General features: G+C 37.6%; 1 protein-coding gene across 3 annotated transcripts in view; it reads left to right on the top strand.

Moving 5' to 3' along the window:
* Positions 1–25802, top strand: part of CDYL2 (chromodomain Y like 2) — a 191284-nt gene that overhangs the window by 18986 nt on the left and 146496 nt on the right. The window lies entirely within an intron of this gene.

The following is a 25802-nucleotide window of genomic DNA, read 5'->3' as shown; positions in this document are numbered from 1 at the left end:
GTAATATTCCATTGTATATATGTGCCACATCTTCTTTATCCATTCTTCCGATGATGGGCACTTAGGTTGTTTCCATCTCCGGGCTATTGTAAATAGAGCTGCAATGAACATTGTGGTACATAACTCTTTTTGAATTATGGTTTTCTCAGGGTATATGCCCAGTAGTGGGATTGCTGGGTCATATGGTAGTTCTATTTGTAGTTTTTTAAGGAACCTCCATACTGTTCTCCATAGTGGCTGAACCAATTCACATTCCCACCAGTGGTGCAAGAGTGGGTGTGGAGAAAAGGGAACAGTCATTTATTTTTGTACTTATTTAAGGACTGTCTTCTTGGAGGCAGGGTCACATCTGGTTCAGTGATGTATCTCCAGCACCTAGAGCATATAAGGTGCTTGTGGAAGTCTTCCAAGTATTCCAGAAAGGTCTGGGCTACTAGAAATTAGGGCTGTTTTTTCCTCCAGAGTAAGCATCACTGTATTTTTTTTCCTGCTCTTATTGGATGTGTTTCCCAATTCTTTACCTTCCTGGTTGTTCTCTCCTGGGTATATCTAGTCTACTTAGCACTCTACTTTAAATGTATTACCTAGAATAATTCTTGGTTTCATCAGTAAAGGCCACTTCTTGTAATTTGGACAGTGGACTTTTTATTAATTTAGTCTTAAGGAAAACCAGAACCTGAATTGCAGAATATTTAAAAAATAACATGAATGAAAACAATATTCATAGAACTTCTGTACAATGGGTGCTTAGAGGAACATTTTTGACCTTAAACACATACATTAAAAACAGAAAAGAATGAAGTCAGTATTCATTTCAAAAAGTTAGAAAAAGAACAACAAAATGAATAAAGGGAAACGATAAAGAAGGAATAAGAGTAAATAAAAAGAAAAACATTAATAAACTAGAAAAGAGAAAAACAGTAAAATAAGTGTATTGAAGGATTTACTAGCTATTTTTGCATGTCAAAGTTTTACATATATATTCTTTTACTATCTTTAAAAATTGTCCAATATATATATTTGACCCTTGAAAGATGCTACAGTTAGAGGCACTGACCCTCCACGCAGTTGAAAATCCACGTGTAACTCAGAGTTGGCCCTCTCTTTCTGTGGTTCTTCCATATCCGTGGTTCCACATCTGTGGATTCAACCAACCTCAGATTGTGTAGTGCTGTAGTGTTTACTATTGAAGCAAATCCATGTCTAAGTAAGTAGACATGTGCAGTTTAAACCTGTGTTGTTTAAGGATCACCTAGATTACATAAAATTTGCCATTTTAACAATTTTAATTATACATTTCAGCAGCATTTAGTATTTTCACACTCTTGTGCAACCATCACCCCTGCCTTTTGCTCCAGAACATTTTTGTTGTAAAGGAAGCTGGCCTTCATGAATGGAGCACTGGATCAAGAGTCCTATGATCCTGCTATGTTGTTTTATTATTATTATTTTCTTTTTTTGGCTGTACCACGTGGCATGTGGGATCTTAGTTCCCCAACCAGGGATCAAACCCGTGCCCCTTGTAGTAGAAGCACAGAGTCTTAGCCACTGGACCGCCAGGGAAGTCCCCAGAACATTTTTTTTTTATCACCCCAAGAGGAAACCCCTATACCTATTAAGTGCTCATTCCCCATTTCCCTAGCCGGGCAACCACTAATCTGCTGTCTTTATGGATTTGCCTATTTTGGATATTTCATATGAATGGAACCATGTAGTACACGGCCTTTTCTGTCTGGATTTGTTTTTTCTTCCTATAGTATTGTCCAGGTTTATTCAGGTTGTGGCGTGTAGTCAGAATTTCATTTTTGTGGCTGAATAATATTCTGTAGTATTTCATGTATACCACATGTCTTTATCCCTTCATCTGTTGATGGGCACTTGGGTTGTTTCCATCTTTTGGCTAGTATGAATAATGCTGCTGTGAGCTTGGCTTACAAGTATCTGTTTGAGTTCTTTTTTTCAGTCCTTTTGGTTCTATAGCCAAGAGTGGAATTGCTGGGTTATATTGTAATTCTTTGTTTAACTTTTTGAGAGACTGCCCAACTGTTGTTCACTACATCTACACTGTCTTGCATTCTCACCAGCAGTGTATTGAGGGTTACAATTTCTCTGCATCTTTACTTGTACTTGTTGCTTTACTTGTAAAAAGAAATTGTAGACATCTTTGTAGTTAAGAAATGCTATCTCACTGTGGTTTTGATTTGCATTTCCTTAAATGACTAATGGTGTTGAACATCTTTTCATGTGCTTGTTGGCATTTGTATATCTTCTTTGGAGAAATGTCTGTTCAAGTCTTTAGCTCATTTTTAAATTGGATTGTTTGTCTTTTTGTCGTTGAGTTACAGGAGTTCTTTATATATTCTGGATATTAAACCCCTATCAGATACATAATTTGAAAATATTTTCTTGCTTTCTATGGGCTGTCTTTTCAGTCTCTTGTCAGTGTCTTTTGATGCACAAAAGTAGTAATTTTAATGAAGTATCTATTTTTCCTTTTGTTGCCTGTGGTTTTGGTTTCATACTTAGGGTAGAACTTCTAGTACTTTGTTGAGAAGAAGCAGAGAAAGTGGGCATTGTTGTCTTGTTCCTTATCTTAGGAAATAGGTTTCAATATTTCATTACTGAATATGATATTGGCTGTGTATTTTTCAAAAATGCGCTTTACCATGTTGGAAAGTTTCCTGTTCCTGATTTTCTGACATTTTTATTATGAAGGAGTGTTGGATTTTATCGAATGACTTTTGTGTGTCAGCTGAGATGATCATGTGTTTTTTTCTTCATTCTGTTAATGTATTACATTTATTGATTTTTATATGTTGGACCACCCGTGCATTCCTTGGATAAATCCCACTTGGTCACGATGTATGATCCTTTTTATATGCTTCTGGATTTGGTTTGCTAGTATTTGGTTGAGGATTTTTGCATCTGTATTCATAAGAGATATTAGCCTGTAGTTTTCTTTTCTTGTAATCTTTGTCTGGCTTTGGTGTCAGGGTAATGTTTACATCATAAAATGAATTAAGAGGTATTTATTCCCTCCTCTTCAGTTTTTTTGAGAGGGGAAAGAATTTGAGAAGTATTGGTATTAATTTCTATTTAAATGTTTGTTAGAATTCACCAGTGAAGCCATCTGGTCCTGGCCTTTTCTTTGTTGGGAAGTTTTTGTTTATTGATTCAATTTCCTTACTTGTTATAGGTCTATTCAGATTTTCTATTATTTCTTGAGTTAGTTTTGGGTAGTTTGTGTGTTGCTAGGAATTTTTCCATTTCATGAAGGTTATCCAGTTTGTCAGTGTAGGTATCCAACAAACTGGATAACCTACATGAACAATGCTATTTGTTCAGAATATTCTCTTATAATTCTTTTTATTTCTTTAAGGTCTATAGTAATGTTGTCTCTTTCATTTATTTTACCAGTTTGGGTCTTCTCTCTTTTTTTCTTTGTCAGTGTATTTAAAGGTTTCTCAACTTTGTTGATCTTTTCAAAGAACCAACTTTTAGTTTCATTGATTTTCTCTGTTGTTTTTCTGGTCTCTATTTTGTTTATCTCAACTCTAATTTTTTTTATTTCCTACCTTCTGCTAGCATGGGCTTAGTTTGCTTTTCCCTTTTTAGTTCTTTAAGTTATACAGTTAGGTTATTGATTTGTAATCTTTATTCTTTTGAAATGTGTTTATAGCCATAAATTTCTCTTTGAACACTGCTTTCACTGCATCCGTTACGTTTTGATATGTTTTCCTTTTGTCTTTTGTAATATTTTCTAATTTTCCTTGTGATTTTTTTTTTCTTTGACCCCCTGGTTGTTTAAGTGAGTGCTGTTTAATTTTCACATAATTGTGAGTTTTCCCATTTTCATTCTGCTATTGATTTCTCATTTTATTCTATTGTGGTCAGAAAAGATACTCTGTGTGATTTCAATCTTTTAAAATTTAGTAAAACTTGTTTTCTGGCTTAGCATGTGGTCCATCCTGGAGAACATACTGTGTGCACTTGAGAACAATGTATATTCTGCTGTTGTTGAGTATCCTCTCTATGTATGTTAGGTGGAATTGGTTTATAGTATTCTTCACATCATCTGTTCTCTTATTGATTGATCTGTCTGGTTGTTCTATTCATTATTGAATGTGGAGTATTCAAGTCTCCAATTATAGTAGAACTGTATATTTCTCCCTTCCATTCTGTCAATTTTTGCTTCATATATTGGGGCTATATTGTTAAATGCACATATGTTTATAATCATTATATTTTTTTGATAGAACAGTGTGGGCATTTTACAAAAGCCGTTTTGTTATTTGGTTGGGTCATATGAATCTTAAAGGCAATTAAAACCTCCTAGATTTCTTTTCACACAAACAGTTCCCAGTATTGTATCTGGAGCCTGTTCTAGCACATACTTTTCTTTTGATTTTCTAACCTAAACGGGTACAGTGATTTCTGTTAAATTTGCACCTTGCCACTTTAGCCTATTGAAATTATTTTGAAAACCTGATTGAGTGTTCTCTCCAGCTTGTGTGGGCTTTTTATTTCTGGGCTTTAGCACAGGGAACATAGAGAAGTGTGTTGGACAAGTGAGTACCAAGCATGAAATGGGGCAAGTTAAAACATCACAAAACTTGCTGTTCTTACTGAGATTCAGATATTTTTGTTGAATAAATCCCCTCCCCCCACAACCGATTGCTGGAAGCCTTTGGTTAATTTCCAGAGTTTTTAAAAAGCTGGTACTGACAATATTTGCCAGTTTTCTTATTGCTGTTATGGAGGAGACAATGTTTGGAGATCCTTATGAGTTCACTGTTTTTTTTTTTTTTTACATTACCCTTGTGTTATTGACATTTTATGGTCTTTTTCTAAATGATAGGGAAAATTTTGTCAAATGCTTTGTTGCTTTTAAGATACTGTACATCTGTGTAATTTTTCTTATGTACAATTTTCGAATCCTGTTAAAGGAAGAAAAGAGATTGGCGTGAAGGACTTGCTTGTTGTGGTTCCATGTTATTGATGTTTTTTCATACTTTCATAAAGACCTATAAACTCACCTGATAAAAATTCATTTTAGGATTTTCTCTAACAATTCACAAAAGCTTCTTACTTAGCATTTTGTAGAACAAGAAAATCAGGGTATGTGTCTCTGTTCTGATTTTAAAATAAATATTATTTTTTTATTCTCTTTGTTGTTTCTAACTTCAAGTTTTCTATACATTGTGGTCAGAGATCAAGATGTATATTTAACTGCTTTTTGCAGTGTTACTGAATTTTTTGTGACTTAATGTCTGATCAATATGTTATTGATACTTGAAATTGCATAGCCTCTAGAGAGCACAAAATGTGGTATCTGTATTATATGAATAAGTATATATTGATAGTTAAGATATATACCTATTAAATAAAGCCGATTAATTATATCAAGTAAATTCCTTAGATCCTTAATGGTTTTTCATAAGATGAGAGCTAGTTTGAAGTCTCAAGGTCTTCTTGTAGGCGTATTGAATAGGTTTCCATGTTAATGTATATAGATAATATTTATTATGAATACTGATACATTTGAAATTATTTATGAAATCATATGTTATATTTTCTATTTATCATGCTTTGTTGTTTTCCTTTACTTGCTTTTCTTGGGATTGATTATTTTGTGACTTTTTTTTCTTTTAGTATTCTGGTATTTTTATATATGCTTCTTATTTTTGTAATGGTTGTCCTTAATTTTTTAACAAATTTGATACTATTCTTTATGCTAATGTCTAGAGTTAAACAGTTGTTAGAGCTTCCCTCTTGAAGAAGGTAAGCAACTTAGCTGCTCTTTATTTCCTGTCTCCTGTTTTTTTGGGTTTTGTTTTTTGCGGTACGCGGGCCTCTCACTGTTGTGGCCTCTCCCGTTGCGGAGCACAGGCTCCAGACGCGCAGGCCCAGCGGCCATGGCTCACGGGCCCAGCCGCTCCGCGGCATGTGGGATCTTCCCGGACCGGGGCACAAACCCCTGTCCCCTGCATCGGCAGGCGGACTCTCAACCACTGTGCCACCAGGGAAGCCCCTTGCTGATGATTTTTAAAAAATATTCTGATAAATTCAGCTAGCTGCTATGCTCCTTATCCTTCCTGTTGTGGCCCCTGCCTATCTTACTACTCTTACCTTTATTTTTTGTGCTTTGTTCATTCTGGCCTTCCTACTGACTTTGAATGTACCATGTTTCATTGAAATGAACTATTCAAAATACTCTTCTATCTTTTCCTGGAATGCTGTCCTCCTGCTACACTTATTAATTCATATTCATTTTCTGACTTTTTTTCAATGTCTCTTCCTATAAGAAGTCTTCCTTGACATCTAATACAGATTAGGTTTCCCTGTTTTATATTCTAATATCTTGTTTTTATTTTTTTCATAGGACTTGTTATGGTTTGGAACTTATTTGCATGACTAATTGGTTAATGTCTGACTCCTCTAAGGCTCACCAGAGAAGGAAGTACATTGTCTCACTGTTGTGTAGTCCTGACCCCTAGTGTAGTGAGAGATTCATAGTAAACATGCAGTTAATATCAGTTGAATTAATTTTGCTTTGCCTTGGCCACTTTTGCTTTCTGTTTCTATTTTCCTTATATATTTTATCCATTCTCTTATATGTTTACTTATTTATTGCCAAAATTATAAATATTCACCTTAATGAAGTATAGAGTAAGTACCTGTCTCATTATCACCAGGTCTTCATATCATAGAACACTGTCAGCACCAAGAGACCCCCATGTACATGAAGTTTGTTCTTAATATTCTTTTACCTATTTAAGCTGTATGGTGATTTTCCTTTTTTCATTCCTGAGAATGCTTATATTTATCCTCTTGCTCCTCCTTCCCTAGTAATAATTGTTAGTGGTTTAATTTTTTAAAAGTGTTTTGGCTAACTCTTAGCTTTGTAGATTTTTCTATTGTTTTTTTCCTATTTCATTTATTTCTGCTTTTATCTTTATTATTTTCATCCTTCTACCTTTTCTGTGTTTGTTTTCCTTTTTGTTAAAAAAATTCTTGGGGCTTCCCTGGTGGCGCAGTGGTTGAGAGTCCACCTGCCGATGCAGGGGACACGGGATCGTGCCCCGGTCCGGGAAGATCCCACATGCTGTGGAGCGGCTAGGCCCGTAAGCCATGGCCGCTGAGCCTGCACGTCCGGAGCCTGTGCTCCGCAACGGGAGAGGCCACAACAGTGAGAGGCCCGCGTACCACAAAAAAAAAGAAAAAAATTCTTGACATAGTTGTTTTTAGTTCATTAATGTTCACCCTGCCTTTTCCCCCAAGTATATTGATTAAAGTTGTACGTTTTAAGTACTGGTTTAGCCATATCCCTCAGGTTTTAATATGTAATATTTTCATTATTATTGAGTTTAAAACATTTTCTAGTTTCCATTTTGCTTTAGAAGTATATTTGTTAATTTCCAAACTTGAAGATTTTTCTAGTTATCTTTGTTCTATAGAGTTTTGGATTAATTGTTTTGTTAGAGAACACATTCTGATATTGACACTTTAAAATGTGTTGATACTTGCCTTATCACCTAGTATGTGGCTACTCTGTGTTTCATGTGTGTTAAAACAGTTGTACTCTGCAGTTTTTGGATAGCACATCCTATGTACGTCCTTTATGTCAGTGTTATTATTTGCATATTAAAACATTTGTCCTTGCTCAGTGTTTGGTCTGCTTCTTCTATCAGTTATTGAGAGGAGTTATAAAAATCTGTTTTGACTGTAGATATGTCTGTTTCTCCTTGTAGTTTTTTCATTTTTTAATTTTATATTTTGATATAGTTTTATAAATTTTTACATTATGCATTTTGAGTTTATGATATTAGGTGCATAGAGATTTATAATTTTTATATATTTCTGGGAAATTAAACCTTTTACCATTATAAAAGAATCATTTTTAAACTCTGGTAAAGTGTTTTGCTTTAAAGAATACTTGTCTGCTCTTAGTAGAGACACATTATATTCTTTCAATAATGTTTGCATGGCATTTCTTTTTCCATCATTATACTTTCAACTTTTCTGTATCCATTATGTTTTATATGTGTCTTTGCATATGGCGTATAGTTAGGTTTTCTTAAAAAATTCAATCTGATAACGCTTACGTCTTAATTGGAGTATTTAGACCATTTATATCTAATGTAATTATGCATATAGTTGTGTTTAAAACTACCATTTACTGTGCTTTTTCTTTGTCTTACCTATTCTGCATTACTCTGTATCTTCTTTCTTGTATTTTTATTGATTAAGAAAATGTTATTATCCCATTTTTCCTCTATTTTTTTTCCTTTTCTTTTAGTGGTTATTCTAGAGATTAACATACACACTTGACTTAAATTCTAACATCAATTGGCTTTTTACCCTCTTCCCAGATGATACAGAGGCCTTAGAAGTCTTTTTGCTCCAATTTATGCTCTTTTCTCTTAGGTGCTATTGTTTTTTCGTGTTTTATTTATGTACGTTTTTAACCCCATAGGACATTGTTATTATTATTTTGACTTTCCCTTATTTCCCATTTTTGGGGCTCTTTATTCCTCCTTCCATTTCCAACCTTCATCTGAGATAATTTTCTCAAGAACACTCTTTATTATTTCCTTTAGTGAGAAGCAAATTCTCGTCATTTTTCTTTGGCTAAAAAATCTTTATTTCACACACATTCTTTTTTTTCTTCCAGTTTTATTGAGGTATAATTGGCATACTGCACTGTATAAGTTTAAGGTATCCAGCATAGTGATTTGACCTACATACATCATGAACTGATTACCACAGTAAGTTTAGTGAACATCCATCATCTCATATAGATACAAAATTAAAGAAATAGAAAAAAATTTCTTTTGTTTGTGATGAGAACTCTTAGGATTTACTTTCTTAACAACTTTAATGTATAACATACAGCAGCATTAATTATCTTTATCATGTACATTATATCCCTAGTACTTATTTATCTTTTAACTGGAAGTTTGTACCTTTTGACAGTCTTTCCCTCCCTCTGCCTCTGGTAACCACAAATCTGATTTCTTTTTCTCTAGGTTTGTTTGGTTGTGTTTGAAGTGTAATTAACCTGCAACACTGTTTTAGTTCCTGTTACACAACATAGGGAGTGGATATTTCAATACATTTCAAAATGATCACCATAAGTCTGGTTATAGTCTGTCACAAACAAAGATATTACATAATTATTGACTATATTCTGCACACTGTACATTTCATACCCATGATTCTTTTTTTTTCTTTTTTGCAACTGGAAATTTATGCCTTTTAATCTCCCTCACCTATTTCTCTCCTCTTCTCACCCTTCTCCCCTCTGGCAACCACCTGTTTGTTCTCTGTATCTATGACTCTGTTTCTGTTTTGTTATGTTTGTTCATTTGTTTTGTTTTTTAGATTCCACGTATAAGTGAAATCATACAGTATTTGTCTTTCTTTGTCTAACTTATTTCACTTAGCATATTACCCTCTAGGTCCATCTGTGTTGTTGCAAATGACAAAACCTCATTCTTTTTTATGACTGGGTAATATTCCATCTTCTTTTTCCATTCATCTGTTGATGGGTACTTGGGTTGATTCCATATCTTGGCTATTGTAATTATTGTTGCAGTGAACGTGGGGGTGCATATATCTTTTCTAATTAGTGTTTTTATTTTCTTTGGTTAAATACCCAGGACTGGAATTGCTGGATTGGTAGTTTTATTTTTAATTTTTTAGGTGTCTTCATACTGTTTTCCATAGTGGCTGTACTACTTTACATTCTCACCAACAGTGCACAAGGGTTTCCTTTTCTCCACATCCTTACCAATACGTTATTTATTGTCTCTCTTTTTTTTTTTTTTTGCGGTACAAGGGCCTCTCACTGTTGCGGCCTCTCCCGTTGCAGAGCACAGGCTCCAGATGCGCAGGCTCAGCAGCCATGGCTCACAGGCCTAGTTGCTCTGCGGCATGTGGGATCTTCCCGGACTGGGGCATGAACCTGTGTCCCGTGCATCGGCAGGCGGACTCTCAACCACTGCGCCACCAGTGAAGCCCCTATTTATTGTATTTTTGATAATAGCCATTCTGCCAGGTGTGAGATGATGTTCACTGTGGTTTTGATTTGCATTTCCCTGATGATTAGTGATGCTGAGCATCTTTTCATGTGCTTTTTAGCCATCTGTAATGTCTTCTTTGGAAAAATGCCTATTCAGGTCCTCTGCCCATTTTTTAATTGGGTTGTTTGTTTTTTTGATGTTGCGTTGTATGAGTTTTTTTGGTATATTTTGGATATTAACCGCTTATCAGATGTATCATTGGCAAATATCTTCTCCCATTCAGTAGGTAGCCTTTTCATTTTGTTGTTGGTTTCCTTCACTGTGCAAAATCTTTTTAGTTTGATGTAGTCCCATTTGTTTATTTTTGCTTTTGTTTCCCTTGCCTGAGGACCTGAGGAGACATATCCAAAAAAAGAAAAAAAAAATGCAGTGTCAAAGAACATACTACTTACGTTTTCTTCTAGGAGTTTTATGGCTCCAGGTCTTGCATTCGGGTTTTTAATTTGTTTTGAATTTATTTTTGTGCATGGTGTTCACATTCATTCTTTTTTCCCCCCTGTCATTTATTTCTAATCTTACAGCGTTGTGGTTGGAAAAGATGCTTGATATGATTTCAGTTTTCTTAAATTTACTGAGGCTTGATTTGTGACCCAAGATGTGATTTATCCTGGAGAATGTTCCATGGGCACTTGAGAAGAAAGTGTAATCTGCTGTTTTTGGATGGAATGTCCTATAAATATCAATTAAATCTATCTGGTCTATTGTGTCATTTAAAGCTTGTGTTTCCTTTTTAATTTCCTGTCTGGATGATCTGTCCATTGGTGTAAGGGAGGTGTTAAAGTCCCCCGCTATTATTGTGTTACTGTCGATTTCCTCTTTTAGAGCTGTTAGCAGTTGCCTTATATATTGAGGTGCTCCTATGTTGGGTGCATATATATTTATAATTGTTATATCTTCTTCTCGGATTGATCCCTTGATCATTATGTAGTGTCCTTCCTTGTCTGTTATAACATTCTTTATTTTAAAGTCTGTTTTATCTGAAATGAGTATGGCTGCTCCAGCTTTCTTTTGATTTCCATTTGCATGGAATATCTTTTTCCATCCCCTCACTTTCAGTCTGTATGTGTTCTTAGGTCTGAAGTGGGTCTCTTGTAGACAGCATATATATGGGTCTTGTTTCTGTATCCATTCAGTGAGCCTGTGTCTTTGGTTGGAGCATTTAATCCATTCACATTTAAGGTAATTATTGATATGTATGTTCCTATTACCATTTTCTTAATTGTTTTTTGTTTGTTTTTGTAGATCCTTTTCTTCTCTTGTGTTTCCCACTTAGAGAAGTTTCTTTAGCGTTTGTTGTAGAGCTGGTTTGCTGGTGCTGAATTCCCTTAGCTTTTGCTTGTGTGTAAAGCTTTTGATTTCTCTGTCAAATCTGAATGAGATCCTTGCCAGGTAGAGTAATCTTGGCTGTAGGTTCTTCCCTTTCATCACTTTAAATATATCATGCCACTCCCTTCTGGCTTGTAGAGCTTCTGCTGAGAAATCAGCTGTTAACCTTATGGGAGTTCCCTTTTATGTTGTTTGCCGTTTTTCCCTCGCTGCTTTTAATAATTTTTCTTTGTCTTTTATTTTTGTCAATTTGGTTACTGTGTGTCTCAGCGTGTTTCTCCTTGGGTTTATCCTGCCTGGGTCTCTCTGCACTTCCCGGACTTGGGTGGCTATTTCCTCTCCCATGTTAGGGAAGTTTTCGACTATAATCTCTTCAGATATTTTCTCTGGTCCTTTCTCTCACTCTTCTCCTTCTGGGGTCTCTATAATGCGAATGTTTGTGCGTTTAATGTTGTCCCAGAGGTCTCTTAGGCAGTCTTCATTTCCTTTCATTCTTTTTTCTTTATTCTGTTCCATGGCAGTGAATTCCACCATTCTGTCTTTCAGGTCACTTATCTGTTCTTCTGCCTCAGTTATTCTGCTATTGATTCCTTCTAGTGTACTTTTCATTTCAGCTATTGTATTGTTCATCTCTGTTTGTTTGTTCTTTAATTTTTCTAGGTCTTTGTTAAACATTTCTTGCATCTTCTTGATCTTTGCCTCCATTCTTTTTCCAAGGTCCTGGATCGTCTTCACTATCATTATTCTGAATTCTTTTTCTGGAAGGTTGCCTATCTCCACTTCATTTAGTTGTTTTTCTGGGGTTTTGTCTTGTTCCTTCATCTGGTACATAGTCCTCTGCCTTTTCATCTTGTCTGTCTTTCTGTGAATGTGGTTTTTGTTCCACAGGTTGCAGGATTGTAGTTCTTCTTGCTTCTGCTCTCTCCACATTCATTCTTGAAGGATAGTTATTCATTGAGTAAAGAATTCTCAGGCTGCAGTGATTTCCTTCCAGGGATTAAAGATGCTATTCCATTTTTTTGTGGCTGGCATGTTTATTGGGCTACTTGAATTTATGGAATTGATGTTTTTCATCAATTTAGGGGAATGCTTAGCCCTTTTCTCTCTCACCCTGCCCTTTCTCTTCCTTCTGCTGTTCCTTCTGAATGCATGTTAAAGTCTTTCCCTGTAGCCTCTTTGTCTCTTAATCACTTTTTTGGTTTCATTCTTGTTATATTCCAATTCACTAATCATTTAATCATCTGTGTCTAGTTTGTTTTAATATTCTTCCTCTGAGGCTTTAATTTTTTGTTGTTGTTGTTCTAGAAATCTGCTGTGTTATTTATCAGTTTCCATTTTTTTTGTTGAAAATTTCTATATTGTCTTTTAGCTCCTTGAACATACTAAATATAGTTATTTTAAAGTCTTTGACATTTCAACATCTGGAGCCCCTGTTTGTACTATCTGGTATTTCTGCCATTTCTCATTAAAATTGTCTTCTCTCCTCTTGTATCTGTTTATATTTGCTTTTGTTCTTGGGATTGTATTTGGGGAAAAAATCTTTGTGTAACTAAACTGAGGCCTTGAATGATTGTACTTTCTCTGTATTTGATATTCATCTGCTTTTGTCAGACAGTGGGGGAAGATAGGCTCATCTTGAACAGGGGTGGAGATTTTCTTGACCAGCCAGTGAAATCTTGGCAGTGGTCTTTTAATTAAAAATTACTTAGTTAAGTTTTGGCTGTGTTGGGTCTTCGTTGCTGCACACGGGCTTTCTCTAGTTGCGGAGAGCAGGGTCTCTCCGGTGTTGCAGTGTGCAGGCTTCTCATTGTGGTGGCTTCTCTTGTTGCGGGGCATGGGCTCCGTAGTTGCGGCACACAGGCTTTGTTGCTCTGCGGCATGTGGGATCTTCCCGGACCAGGGCTCGAACCCTTGTCCCCTGCATTGCCAGGTGTATTGTTAACCACTGCGTCCCCAGGGAAGTCCCTTGCCAGTGGTCTTTATAGGCTAGTTTACTTACTGTTTACCCTACTCCTAGAGGGCAGAACTTCAGGGTTCCAGTACGAATTCTCAGTAGATCCAACCTTTGTGATCCTCTTAGCTGACTCTTCTGGGTCAGTAAATGCCCTCTTATGGCCCCAATTCTATATCAATTCCCTGATTTTCCATTTTCTCCCAGTTCTTGTCTGGATAATTAGTCAATACCTTCTTAATTCTCTTGTTCCTCTATTTTTCTTTGTCAAAAAGGAAGCAGAGTTTTTAGTGGTGTCTAGTGTGTAAAACTTTTTCCCAGTTTTTGTTGGAATAACCAAGGATTTTATATTTGTTTTTATAGGTTTTTAAATACTGTCTTATTTAAGGAAAGATAAACAGCCTTTATATAGTTACGTTGTTAAGAATTAGACAGCAAATCTACATTTTACTTTTCTTTGTGCGTATGAATTATTTGATGGCACATCTGCCTCATTTTAAAATTTATCATTTTGATACACGTTTTGGTCAGTGGTATAATTCTTTTTGTTTGTTTGTTTTTGCTCAGGACGAACAAATGTATGGGTGATGTACTTTGTGGGCTCTTGCAGATTTGGACTTGGAAAATGTGAGGTTTTTTTGTCCTTCCACATGAACAGTATTTAGCATGGCTGGTTGTGAAGATTTGGTTGCACATTTTTTTTTGAAAATCATGGTGTGGAGGAGAAGTCTGATGCTAACATGATTAAAAACTTAATAACTTTCTTATGTGGTTCTTGTAAGATTTGTTCTTTACCTTTTAAATTAATGCATTTCAGAAGTATATATCTAGTATGCAGTTTTCATTAATATAGGTTGGTACCAGGTCTTTTGATACGTAGTGAAGTCCTTCAAAATTATGTTATTGGTCATTACTTTCTTCCTTAATTATGTAACATTGGTTAATATATTGTAGTTTATTTGGATATTACCCTGAATATTTCTAACGTTTTGCTCATTTGTTCTTCCTCCTTAATTCTCAGAGAACTTTATAAGCTAGTCTTCTGATTATCTCATTCAGTTTTCTGCAGTGACTCTTGCTGACTCCATTTGTTTTGCAAAATAGTTACATTGGTTTTATAAAACCTGGTACTTTGTCATATAAACAATATGGAAATGCTTTTTTAATTTAATACCTCTGCAGTTATTTTATTTTAAACTCTTCTTTCCTTTTCATGGATGTGATGGTCTCAAAGTCATTGAGAATGCATATTGTATAATGCATAAAGTCTTATGAAGTTTTTCATTACTGTTGTACTGGGAAGTGAGTAATCTGATTCCCCAGTTTAGTATCCTGAATTTCATCTATGCAAATATGTCTGATTTTTTTTTTCAGTGTCTTTATCTGTGTTTATTTGTCCAGTGTTAGGAGTTGAGCTAAGACTCTGCCTGTAAAAGTATTAGTTCCTGTACAGATCTTTCAAGCTGAGATGAAGGGAACTAGAAGTTGATACTTCCCACGATTTTGTTTTGCCTTATTTGCAGAAGGAGCTGCAGCCAGAAGTGTTGACATGACCAGAGCTTCCAATCTCTGCTGAAGGATACCTTCTTATGTTTATGGTGACAGCCTGATATCAGCATGTGCAGAGTCCCTTCTGTAACCAACTTGGCTGTCCATAGAGTGGCTCTTCTTTTATAGCATGCCAAGACTAAGGGAAAATGATACATATCTTTTAGAGCCTGAGAATTAGTTGAGAGATGATGCTTGCTAAGCTTTAGTATAGTTACTTGCACGTATAAGTGCTCAGTAAATGTTGGCCTCCCCCATCACTTCCCTCAGCTTATGCTTGGGCTAATGTTTTTCTAGTATTACAACTTTTTGACCCATTAGCTCAATCACATAATGACCTACTGTAATAAATTACAACTGATTAGAATGTGACCATATCCCTGAACACGCATGATCTTAAAAACCAAGACACTTCCATTTCTTCCATTTACTCCTGAAATGTGGAGCCACTGGCTGTGGACATGACTGAGGCACATGGGCTGGAATTATGGGAGATGGTGTAATGGGTGTTTGGTACTTGCTTGATGAGGTCCATAATATTCTGTGCTAAGAAGTTTGGAATAATAGGGAGCCATTGAAGGTTTTAAAGTAGGAGACTGGTGGTCAGCACTATGCTTTTGATAGTACAGGCTTTGTAAGTAAGAGAATCATATTGATAACAACAGCTAACATTTATGAATGTTTATATTCCATTTGCTTCTGTGAGTGCTTTATCTGCATCATTTAAAAAAATTCTCAAGCACCTTTTTTTTTTTTTTTAACAGACATTAAAACTAAGGTGCCAAGAGGCTGAAAAACTAATTTACAAAGCTAATAGATGGAGGAGGCAGGGTTTGAACCCAGGCAGCCTGATTTCGTGTTGTTATGTTGCCTCTCAAGCAGGAAGCTGGAAGCATGGACATCAGTTATCATAGGCGAGAGATGCTTGAGGTCTTGACGTTGGGGACAGTGTTGAGTGGGCCAAGTTCAAGAGATATTTGGGAGCTAGGTCTGATGGCTAATGAATGGGGAGGCGGGACAGAGGGGAATGAGGTTTAGGGTGTTGCCAGAGTCTCTTATATGCTCTTTGACTTCCTTCGTGGGCCGCAGCATGGTTATTTGACTTAGTAAAAAGGACATAAACTAGGAAACTGTCCAGACCAGGTTCTAAGCCCAGGGCCTTCATTCATTACCAGGGTGGTAGTAGGGGGAATTGGCTCTACCTCTCTAAATCCCGGTTTTCTCTTATATGAAATGGGCAGAGTAGCCATGGTGTTGCAGGACTGACAGAAAGACTAAATGAGTTAATTCATGTTAGGTGCTCGGCGCTCACAAAGCATGGGTACAGGGAAGGTGCTCTAGAAAAGGGAGCCTTTCTCACTGATGTGCCTGGTATGAGAAGGTGGTGCAGAAGAGGGCAGACCAGGGACGCTCCATACGAACTCAGTGCCATTTGGTGACAGCTTCAACTGCAGCTCCTTTTCCTAACTTACAGTGAGAGCGAGAGCTCGAGACCCTCAGGTGCCTGGCACATAGTAGGCGCTCGATAAATATTGGTGGAATGAATTTTTTGACACCAACCAGCATCTCATTCTCTAGCATCCTGTGACTATGTAGACACGAGCTTTTACAGGGTGCATGAGGGTAGCCTAGGCCACTTCCATGGCTCAGGCGTCATCTACCATGAAAAGTCTTTGGGGATGCCTTGAGCAAGAATGAAATGATTAGAAACCAAATTATTTTGCATTCGGTGTTCATCATATCTTATGACCCCTGATGGTCCTTCCTTTCGACAGTTCTGTTTTCTGTAAATGCTGTTGAAGAGTGGAATCTCCGTGCAATGAAAGCCCCACCCCAGAATAAATGGGGCGGGTGTTTTCCCTGTTGCATTAAGCGCCTGTGAGAAGTAGCAAATGAAGCTCTCCTCCCCTGAGAAACACAGCTAAGTATAGTTAGTCTCTCCAAAGGAAGATATGCTCAGAGAGTTCTTTGAAAAGTGCTATGCAAAATACTTGGGGTATTCCTTGGTGTAATTGGGGAATGAAAGAAAAAAAAATCCATTTATGCATTTGTTATATAGTTGAGTAAAGTTCCACCATGTTGAAGGCTGATTGTCTTCTGTCTGTCTTTCTTTCGGGAGAGTATGAGAGGAAGCGTGGTGTCGGGGGGGAATGTGCAGGTTCTGGGGGCCACACAGAGTCACAACCCGGCTCTGCCACTAAGTAGCTTTGTGACCATTGGAAGGTTTTCTAGACTGCTCTGTGCCTTGGTTTACTCATCTGCAAAATGGGAGTAATAGTACCTGCTTCTTAGGGTGGTTGGGAGGATTAAATGTGTTCGTATGTGTAAAACACAGTGCCTCGTATATAGTAAGCACTTACTGAATATTTTGTCGTGATTTACACCTGTGAAGATTGCATGGCTGGTACTTCTTTATTCCTGGTTCAGGTTTTAAACGTTACTCTCTTGTTTTGTGCTGTTGCTTTTTATACTTCTTTTTTGGAGAGAGCAGTTTTGCCTCCTGCATGTTGTAGAGCTCAGAATCTGTAGTCAGATATATGATGTGTACGGAGTTACTAGTTGTGTTGTCTTGGAAAACTTATGTACCTTTTGAAACCCCAGTTTTTCCCTTCGTAAAGGCATTAAATAAGAATAGTACCTACTTCACTGGGCTGTGTCGAGATCACATTATTTTTTAAAAGCGTTTGATATTTATTACTATTCTTTTTTTTCTAGAAAGGTTATACCAATTTTAAGTCTCATTACCAACTGGAGAATACTGTTTTCACTAAACATTGGTCAAGTCTGAGTATTATCATTAAAAAGCATTCAGTAACTTTATAGGTGAAAAATGGATTTTCACTTTAAATTTATTCTTCTTTGGTAGTAGAGGTTAAACCTGCCCCTCTATTTTTTTCTTTTTTAAATTGAAATATAGTTGATTTACAGTATTGTGTTAGTTTCAGACGTACGGCAAAGTGATTCAGTTATATGTATATACATTTTTTTCAGATTCTTTTCTATTATAGGTTATCACAAGATACTGAAAGTTCCCTGTATTTTACAGTAAATCCTTGTTGTTCATCTCCATGTATGTTTTATTGGCCGTTTGAATGTCCTCCATTGTGAATTTCCTCTCCTTGTCTTTTGCCAGTAACAGTTGTATTGAGATAGGATTCACATACTGTACAATTCACTCCTTTAAATTATTCAGTTCATTGGGTTTTTAGCATATTTACAGAGTTGTGCCAGGCATCACCACAATGAATTTTAGAATATTTTTCATAACTCCTTTGAAAAATCATGTACCCTGTCACTCTGTTCTACCCTCCCCTCTACACACCCCCAGCCCTAGGCAACTGCTTTGGAGTTGCCTGTTATGGACATTGCATGTAAATGGAACCATACAATATGTGGGTTTTTGTGTCTGACATTTTTCACTTCACATAATATTTTCAAGGGTCATATCCATGTTGTAGCCTATGTCAGAACTTCATTGTTTTTTATTGCCGATTACTAGCCCGTTGTATGGATAGAGCACATTTTGTTTATCCATCCCTCCACTGATAGCCAGTTGGGTGTTTTTCACTTTTTGCCTATCATGAATAATGCTTCTGTGAACACCCGTGTAGATGTAGGTTTTCATTTACCTTGGGTATATACCTGGGAGTAGAATTAGTGGGTTACATGGTAACTCTATGTCTAACTTTTTGAGGAAATGTCAGACTGTTTTCCCCAGTATGCCTATTGTTTTTTAATTGGAGTGGAAGTACTTTGCTTAAAGGTTCTTTGCTTTTTATGTTAGGGATTTCAGATATTTGTCAGATTTGTTGAAAATATTTACTGTTTGCTTTTTAATAATTCTTTGATAATTTTTATGTAGTTAAATCTATTTTTTGTGTCTTTTGTCATTTCTTCCATCACTTTTAAACTTAGAAACCTGCCACCAGGGATTAGATGAATGTCAGATGAATGCAGAGTGGAATATGGGCTAGCTTGGATTGGATGAATGTTGTGGGGTCAGATATGGGCAAGCTTATACACACCTCACCTGGCCCACCTTGCAGTGAGCTTTTGCCCTGAGGGCACTTGACACTAGACCTGTAAAAAGGCAAAGAGGCCTGTGTATTAGGCTCTATAAAAAGATGCACAGTCTTCCCTCAGTAACTGTGGGAGACTGGTTCCAGGACCCCCACGGATACCAAAATCCATAGATGCTCAAGTCTCATATAACATGGAGTAGTATGGTCTGTCCTGTGGTTGGCGGAATCTGCAGACGCAGAACCCACAGATATGAAGGGCTGACTGTACAATGTAGAGGTGGTGCCCACTGCCCATTCCACACCCCTTCCCCCTCACTCAGCACAAGGCCAGCTTCTCCCAGGCCAGGTGCTCCCTTAGGATGGAAGTGGCTGGGGATGGGCCTTGCCCCTGGACCTCCTTTCCACTTGCTTGTTTTGTTGGGAGAAGTCCTCAGAGTTAAGTTGGTCCCCAGGTCATCCCTGAAACAACAAGGTGGGTGCTAAGACCACCCCTGTTCCTGGTAGGGCCTTTATTTTTTTAACAGTGCCCTCCACTCCCCCTGATGTGCCAAGCCCCACACGTACTTGCTACCTGAAAGCATCCAGCATCTGCCCTGGGCTTTTTCATCTGAATCCAGAGCTGGCCTCTCATTGCCTCACTTCCCAAAAGTTAGTTTAGAGAATTGAGGTCTAATATGATGTTGATCCCACTATTCTATTCTGCTCAGGGGGATCGAAACAGTCTTCTGACTATGACAAAATTATCTCTGCTTCATTGAACATTTAAATGAAAACGTACTACCCGACCATACCGGTAGACAGCATGCTTTGTTTTTGTTTTATTTTAATTTTTCAATTTCCAAAAGGAAAGAACAGTAACAACAGTTTGAGGACATTCTCTGTTACCAGACTGACACTGCCCTTTTGCTCACCCTCTACAGTGAGATAAAAACCCGGAGAACTTTAAGAAATCATTTATGGAATATTAATTTAGTTTTCCTCAGTATATAATCAGTATGGAATTAATTTGGGCACATTGTATGAGGATCTAAATTCATCTTGTTCCATGTTACTAACAAGATGACACAACCCAATTTATTTACTAAACTTCTTTCCCCACTGATGCCGGTGACTCCTACAGTACATATCAAAGACCATTTATGCTGCCTCGTGCAAAAGAATGAAACTGGACCACATCTCACACCGTACACAGAAGTTAACTAACAAGAGACTAAAGGCTTGAATGTAAGACCAGAAACCATAAAACTCTTAGAAGAAAGCATAGGTGGTAACTGCCTTGACATTGCTCTTGGCAATAACTTTTTGGACCTGACTCCAAAGGCAATGGCAAAGGAAGCAAAAATAAACAAATGGGACTACATCAAACTAAAAAGCTTTTGCACAGTGAAGGAAAAACCATCAACAAAATTAAAAGGCAAGCTATGATTGGGAAAAGATGTTTGCAAATCATATGTCCGACAGGGGGCTAATAGCTAAAATATAAAAAGAGCTCATACAATTCCATAACAACAACAAAAAAACAGTTTGATTGAAAAATGGGCAGGGACTCTGAATAGACATTTTTCCAAAGAAGATATACAGATGGCCAACAGGCACATAAAAAGGTGCTCAGCACCACTAAAGATCAGGGAATTGCAAATCAAAACCACAGTGAGGTATCATCTCTCACCTGTCAGAATGCTTATTATCAAAAAGACAACAAGTGTTGGAAAGGTTGTGGAGGAAAGGGAACCCTCATACTCTGTTGGTGGGGATGTAAATTAGCACAGCCACTATGGAAAGCAGTATGGAGGTTCCTCAGAACAATTAAAAATAGAACTACCATGTGATCTAGCTATCCTGCTTCTGGGTATTTATCTGAAGAAAACGAAAGCACTAATTCAGACAGATATATGCAACTCTGTTTATTGCAGCATTATTTACAGTAGCCAAGATATGGAAATAACATGTGTCCCTTGATGGATGAATTGATAAAGAAGATGTGGTATATATATATATATATATATATATATATATATATATATATATATATAATGGAATATTATTCAGCCATAAAAAAGAATGAAATCTTGTCATTTGCGACAACATGGATGGACCTAGAGGGCATTATGCTAACTGAAATAAGTCAGACAGAGAAAGACATACCATATAATTTCACTTATATGTGGAATCTAAAGAACAAAACAAACTAAAAAACAAAACTAAACTCATAGATACAGTGAAGGGAAGGGGGGTTGGATGGTGGGCGAAAAAGGTGAAGGGGGGTCAGTTGTGATGGGTAGTAACTAGACTTACTGTGCTGATCACTTTGTAGTGTATACAATTACTGAATTATAATGTTGTACACCTGAAACTAATATAATGTTATATACCAAATTTACCTAAAAAAAAAAAAAAAAGACCATTTATGCTGGTACCTCACCACAGTGCATAAAAGTACACTAGCGGCATGTGGGATCTTAGTTCCCCGACCAGGGATTGAACCCGTGCCCCCTGCATTGGAAGTGCGGAGTCTTAACCGCTGGACTGCCAGGGAAGTCCCCACGTTTTTAATCTCTATATTCTTTTCCAGAGATCTGCCTTTTCTTGTCCCAGCAACATACCCTTTTATTCATTATAAATATTTTTGTATTGATAATGCTGGTCTGTTTTAATTACTCATAGTAAAAGATTTTCTTTTCTTACATCGGGATAGGGATTGGAATTGCATCAGTCTTAAATTTAATTTGGGAAGATTTTGATACTTTAATTTCTTCGATCTTCCTCTCTGGAATAAAACCCTAAGCTCCATCGTTCCAAATTTCTTTTTAAATCTCTCAAAACAGTATTGCAGTTGTCTTTATATAGGTCATGTGTATTTCTTAAGGCCTTCTTACATACTATATACCTTTTGAGGCCACCATGTAAATAATGTTTAAAATCATATTTTAGAATACTTATTGCTGGAATATAGGAAAGTAAGTGATTTTTATTTATTCATCTTATACCTAGCCACTTAATTAAATGCTTATCTTTCACATTTGTTTTTTTTAAACATGTTAAATCATTCCCTATTTAAAGATTATCTTGTCTTGTTCTTTTCAATATTAGCTCCCTTTTCTACATCTCTGATTTCCCCACTGCTTTTCCTGGGTACCCTATTTCATATTCAACACCCCTCTCTTATTTTATACCTTCCTCCCTATTTTGTCTTTTCCCCTAGTTCTTAACACTCTTTGACATACTATATATTTCCTTTAAAGAAAATCAGTTTATTTATGGTATCCCAGTAGGATGTAAGCTCCTTGAGGGTAGGGATTTTTGTTCAAGTTCACCACTGTATCCCTAGGATGGGCATCCAGCATTATGCCCCTGTGAATATTTGTTCAGTGAATGGACTTGCATTATTTTGGAACTCCAGATTGTAACTAATCTGAGTTCAGAGATGTGAAACTTTTAAAGTTCCCTTCTCTCTTCTCTTTCTTTTACCCTTTCTTTGTTGGAATGGTGGAAAGAAATTATTGGGTTGGCCCAAAAGTTCGTTTGGTTTTAAGTAAAAATAGAAGACACATTTTTCATTTTCACCAAGAACTTTATTGAACGACATATTCATGAACTACACAAACTTTTTCGCCAAGCCAATACTTCTTGAGTAGCTACAGTTGATTCTCATGATTTGCCGTGCTTGTTAGTAACGACAGTGCCGTGCTTTATAAAGTCCCTGTGAACATGGGATTTGCCAGTACGCTAGGCTCCTCCATATCCATGGGTTCTGTATCCACAGATTAAACCAACTGCAGATGGAAAATATGGAGGGGCGGGGAGGGGGGGCGGAATTCCAGCAAGTTTCCAAAAGCAAAACGTGAGTTTGCCTCGTACCGGCAACTCTTTACATAGCATTTACGTTGTATTTACAGCTCTTTGCGCTGCACTTACATTGTATTAGGTATGAGGTATTAGAGGTAACCTAGAGATGACTTAAAGTATACAGGAGGAGATGCCTAGCTTGTATGCAAGTACCGTGCCATTTTACATTCGGGAGTTGAGCATCAGCAGATTTCGGTATCCGAGGGAGGTCCTGGAACCCACTCCCACCCCTCCCACACCCCACCCTCCAGGATACTGAGGGATGGCTGTACTGAACCATTTCCTTGGGGAAACGTAGAGTTTAGAATTGTGAGCCTCTTGTCACAGTACACAACCTCGTTTTATGTGTGTTTCTGTTCAGAGACACCTTATTTAATACATAATATTGATTCGTTAACGTTGAAGGCATGCCAGCGGCACTATAAACTCACGCCTGAAGGAAGCTAATGTAACACACGTGTTTTCTGCCCCAGTAGCCTTCTCAGCTTAGGACCACTAGGCAGCCCTCCAGCACCGTGTTTGGGGCGATTTTAAACAGCTAAATCACCAACAAAAAGCACAAAAATGATAAAGCATGGCACTAAATAGACGGGAAAAGGCACCCTTGTTTGCAGTATGGGAGCTGAAACAGGAAGGAAGAACGTGCTCTTGTTCAGTCTCAGCTGGGTACGTGCTAGTTGGATGATTCAATTGTCCCTGCTCTGTGTGTGTCCTTGAATGACCACGAAGTCCCCTGGGTATTGATTTTGGGGGTTAGAAATGAATTTTAGTGAGTAGGAGAATTCGCAAATACGGGATCTGTGGATGATGAGGATCAAATGTAGTTTCGTGTAATGCGACTGTAACATCTCTTCTAAATGGCGGAGCATCCTTCCCGAGTCGGGTTTTGGTCTGAATGACTTGATGGTGGCCAGCAGCACTGCAGCTGTGAGTTCTGGGTCTTAGCGTCGCCCACCGTTTTTGACCTAGTCACTTTCTTCTCCTGCCTTTGCCTCATGTCTCTGTGGAGCCCAGGCTCTCACTGTGGTCACATTCTTCCCTAGGTACTAAATTCTTTCTCTTCGTTGGGACCCTCTGCCCTTGCATAGCCAGAGTTTCACTCTGGGGGCTCTTTTGAAGTTCCTTTGAGCCGCCTTTCTTCTTAGCATCCCTGGACCACAGACGTAGCGTTTGAATCTCAAACTGTTTTAAATCTGCTTTCCTGAAGTTCGGGTTCTAAAAAAGGAGGCACACATCTCAATCACCTGTGGGGTTTTATAAACTACGGTGCCCCCAGCCTCACCCCAGACCCGGAGTCAGCATTGGCAAGGGGTGTAGTCTCTGTATGGGCCGGTTATAGACGTTCCATAGGTGGTTCAGATATGTGTGGGGGAGGGTTTTGAGGGCTCTGGTAAAGATGACAGCAATTAAAACCGATAACCGTCAAAACCACCACCATGAACATTAGGCTCCTTATTAAACCCTTTGTGTGTGTGTTTTTTTTTTGTTGTTGTTTTTTGCGGTACGCGGGCCTCTCACTGCTGTGGCCTCTCCCGTTGCGGAGCACAGGCTCCGGACGCGCAGGCTCAGCGGCCATGGCTCACGGGCCCAGCCGCTCCGCAGCATGTGGGATCTTCCCGGACCAGGGCACGAACCCGTGTCCCCTGCATCGGCAGGCGGACTCTCAACCAGTGCGCCACCAGGGAAGCCCTAACAAGCTCCTTTGTGATGCTGATATCGTTGTACCTTCTTTCCTTTTTTGGACTGAGCCATCTCAATTAAAAAATCTATTAGGTATGAAATAAGCTACAAGGATTTATTGCTCAACACGGGAAATGTAGGCAGTATTTTACAATAAGTATAAATGGAGTATAACCTTTAATACAAAAGAAAGAAAAGTCTATATGGCATGGTCCATTTGGTTCCCATTACTTTCACCTGCCGAGTTAATTCACTTTGTCACACTTGTGCATTAAGTCCACAGAAGCACATGTTCTCAATGAGTCTTTTAAACTTTTGAGGGAGAACTTGTCATTGGATTGAGTCCAGCCCCAAGTTTCTATAATTTTAAGAATATGGCTCTAAATAATTGGTCACTCCTGTGTCTTCTTGCTCACCTGTCATTCTTCCTGAATCTATAATAGATGAAATACTCAGAGTTGTAGTTAGTGATCTATGTAGCTCGTAAGATTTTTATCCTCCCTCCATTAATAGAGCCTAGGTGAGAAGACGCTGCAAGGAGTACAACTATTTTAACACTGTTTTTAACATACCAGAGGCAATGCACTTCCTCTAAGAAAGCAGGATGCTTTCTTAGGGACAAATGCTATTAAGTTTTCGCTTAGGTGTGCCTTGTCTGTACAATAGATGAACGCATTCCCAAGTTGGATAATAACGTAATTGCATGAGGGCAGCCTGCTATTTTTAAAGGAGCCCTGTAGCAAGCCATCTTCATAAAGTGAACAGTGACACCATATTTATAATTCTAGATTTTCACCTTTTCCTTAAAATGAAATATGCCTTCAGGTTAGAGCAGTAATCTCTAAACGCTCTTCGTGCTGCTACAGTTAACTTACCCGAAGACAGTAATTTCTAGTAATTCTAGTAACTCTAGTAATTTCCAAATCATCTGAGTCATTTCTCCTAGAATTTATGACAGGACCTCAAAGGAAAAAAAAAAAATAGTTCAAGATTTTTCCACATGTTTCAGGGAATCTTAGAATTCCCCTGATAGTTTCCTGGTCTTAGGGAAACTTTTGCAGTTGTGTGGTTAGACTCAAAGTGGTTTGTGCAGTTCCTGAATTTGTTGTTATTCTAAGTTTGTGTGTTTATTTTTTTTTTCTCAATGCAGTTACTCCCCTGCAACTGTGTCTTTATAGTTATGCATTTGCTTTCAAGTACCCTTTCACACTCAGGAGTGTGGTCTGTTTTGCCACCTTCTAGAGGAGGGTAGGTTGTAACTCCCTCTTATCCACACAAGCAGCAAACACCATCCAATATCAAAAAGAATAATTTGATTGATGTGCTCATAACCATCATGACAGA

Source organism: Phocoena sinus, chromosome 19, assembly GCF_008692025.1.
Source record: "Phocoena sinus isolate mPhoSin1 chromosome 19, mPhoSin1.pri, whole genome shotgun sequence".
In the NCBI taxonomy this organism is placed as follows: domain Eukaryota; kingdom Metazoa; phylum Chordata; class Mammalia; order Artiodactyla; family Phocoenidae; genus Phocoena; species Phocoena sinus.
Note: the sequence above shows the minus strand (reverse complement) of the source record. Positions and strands in the feature narration are given on the sequence as shown.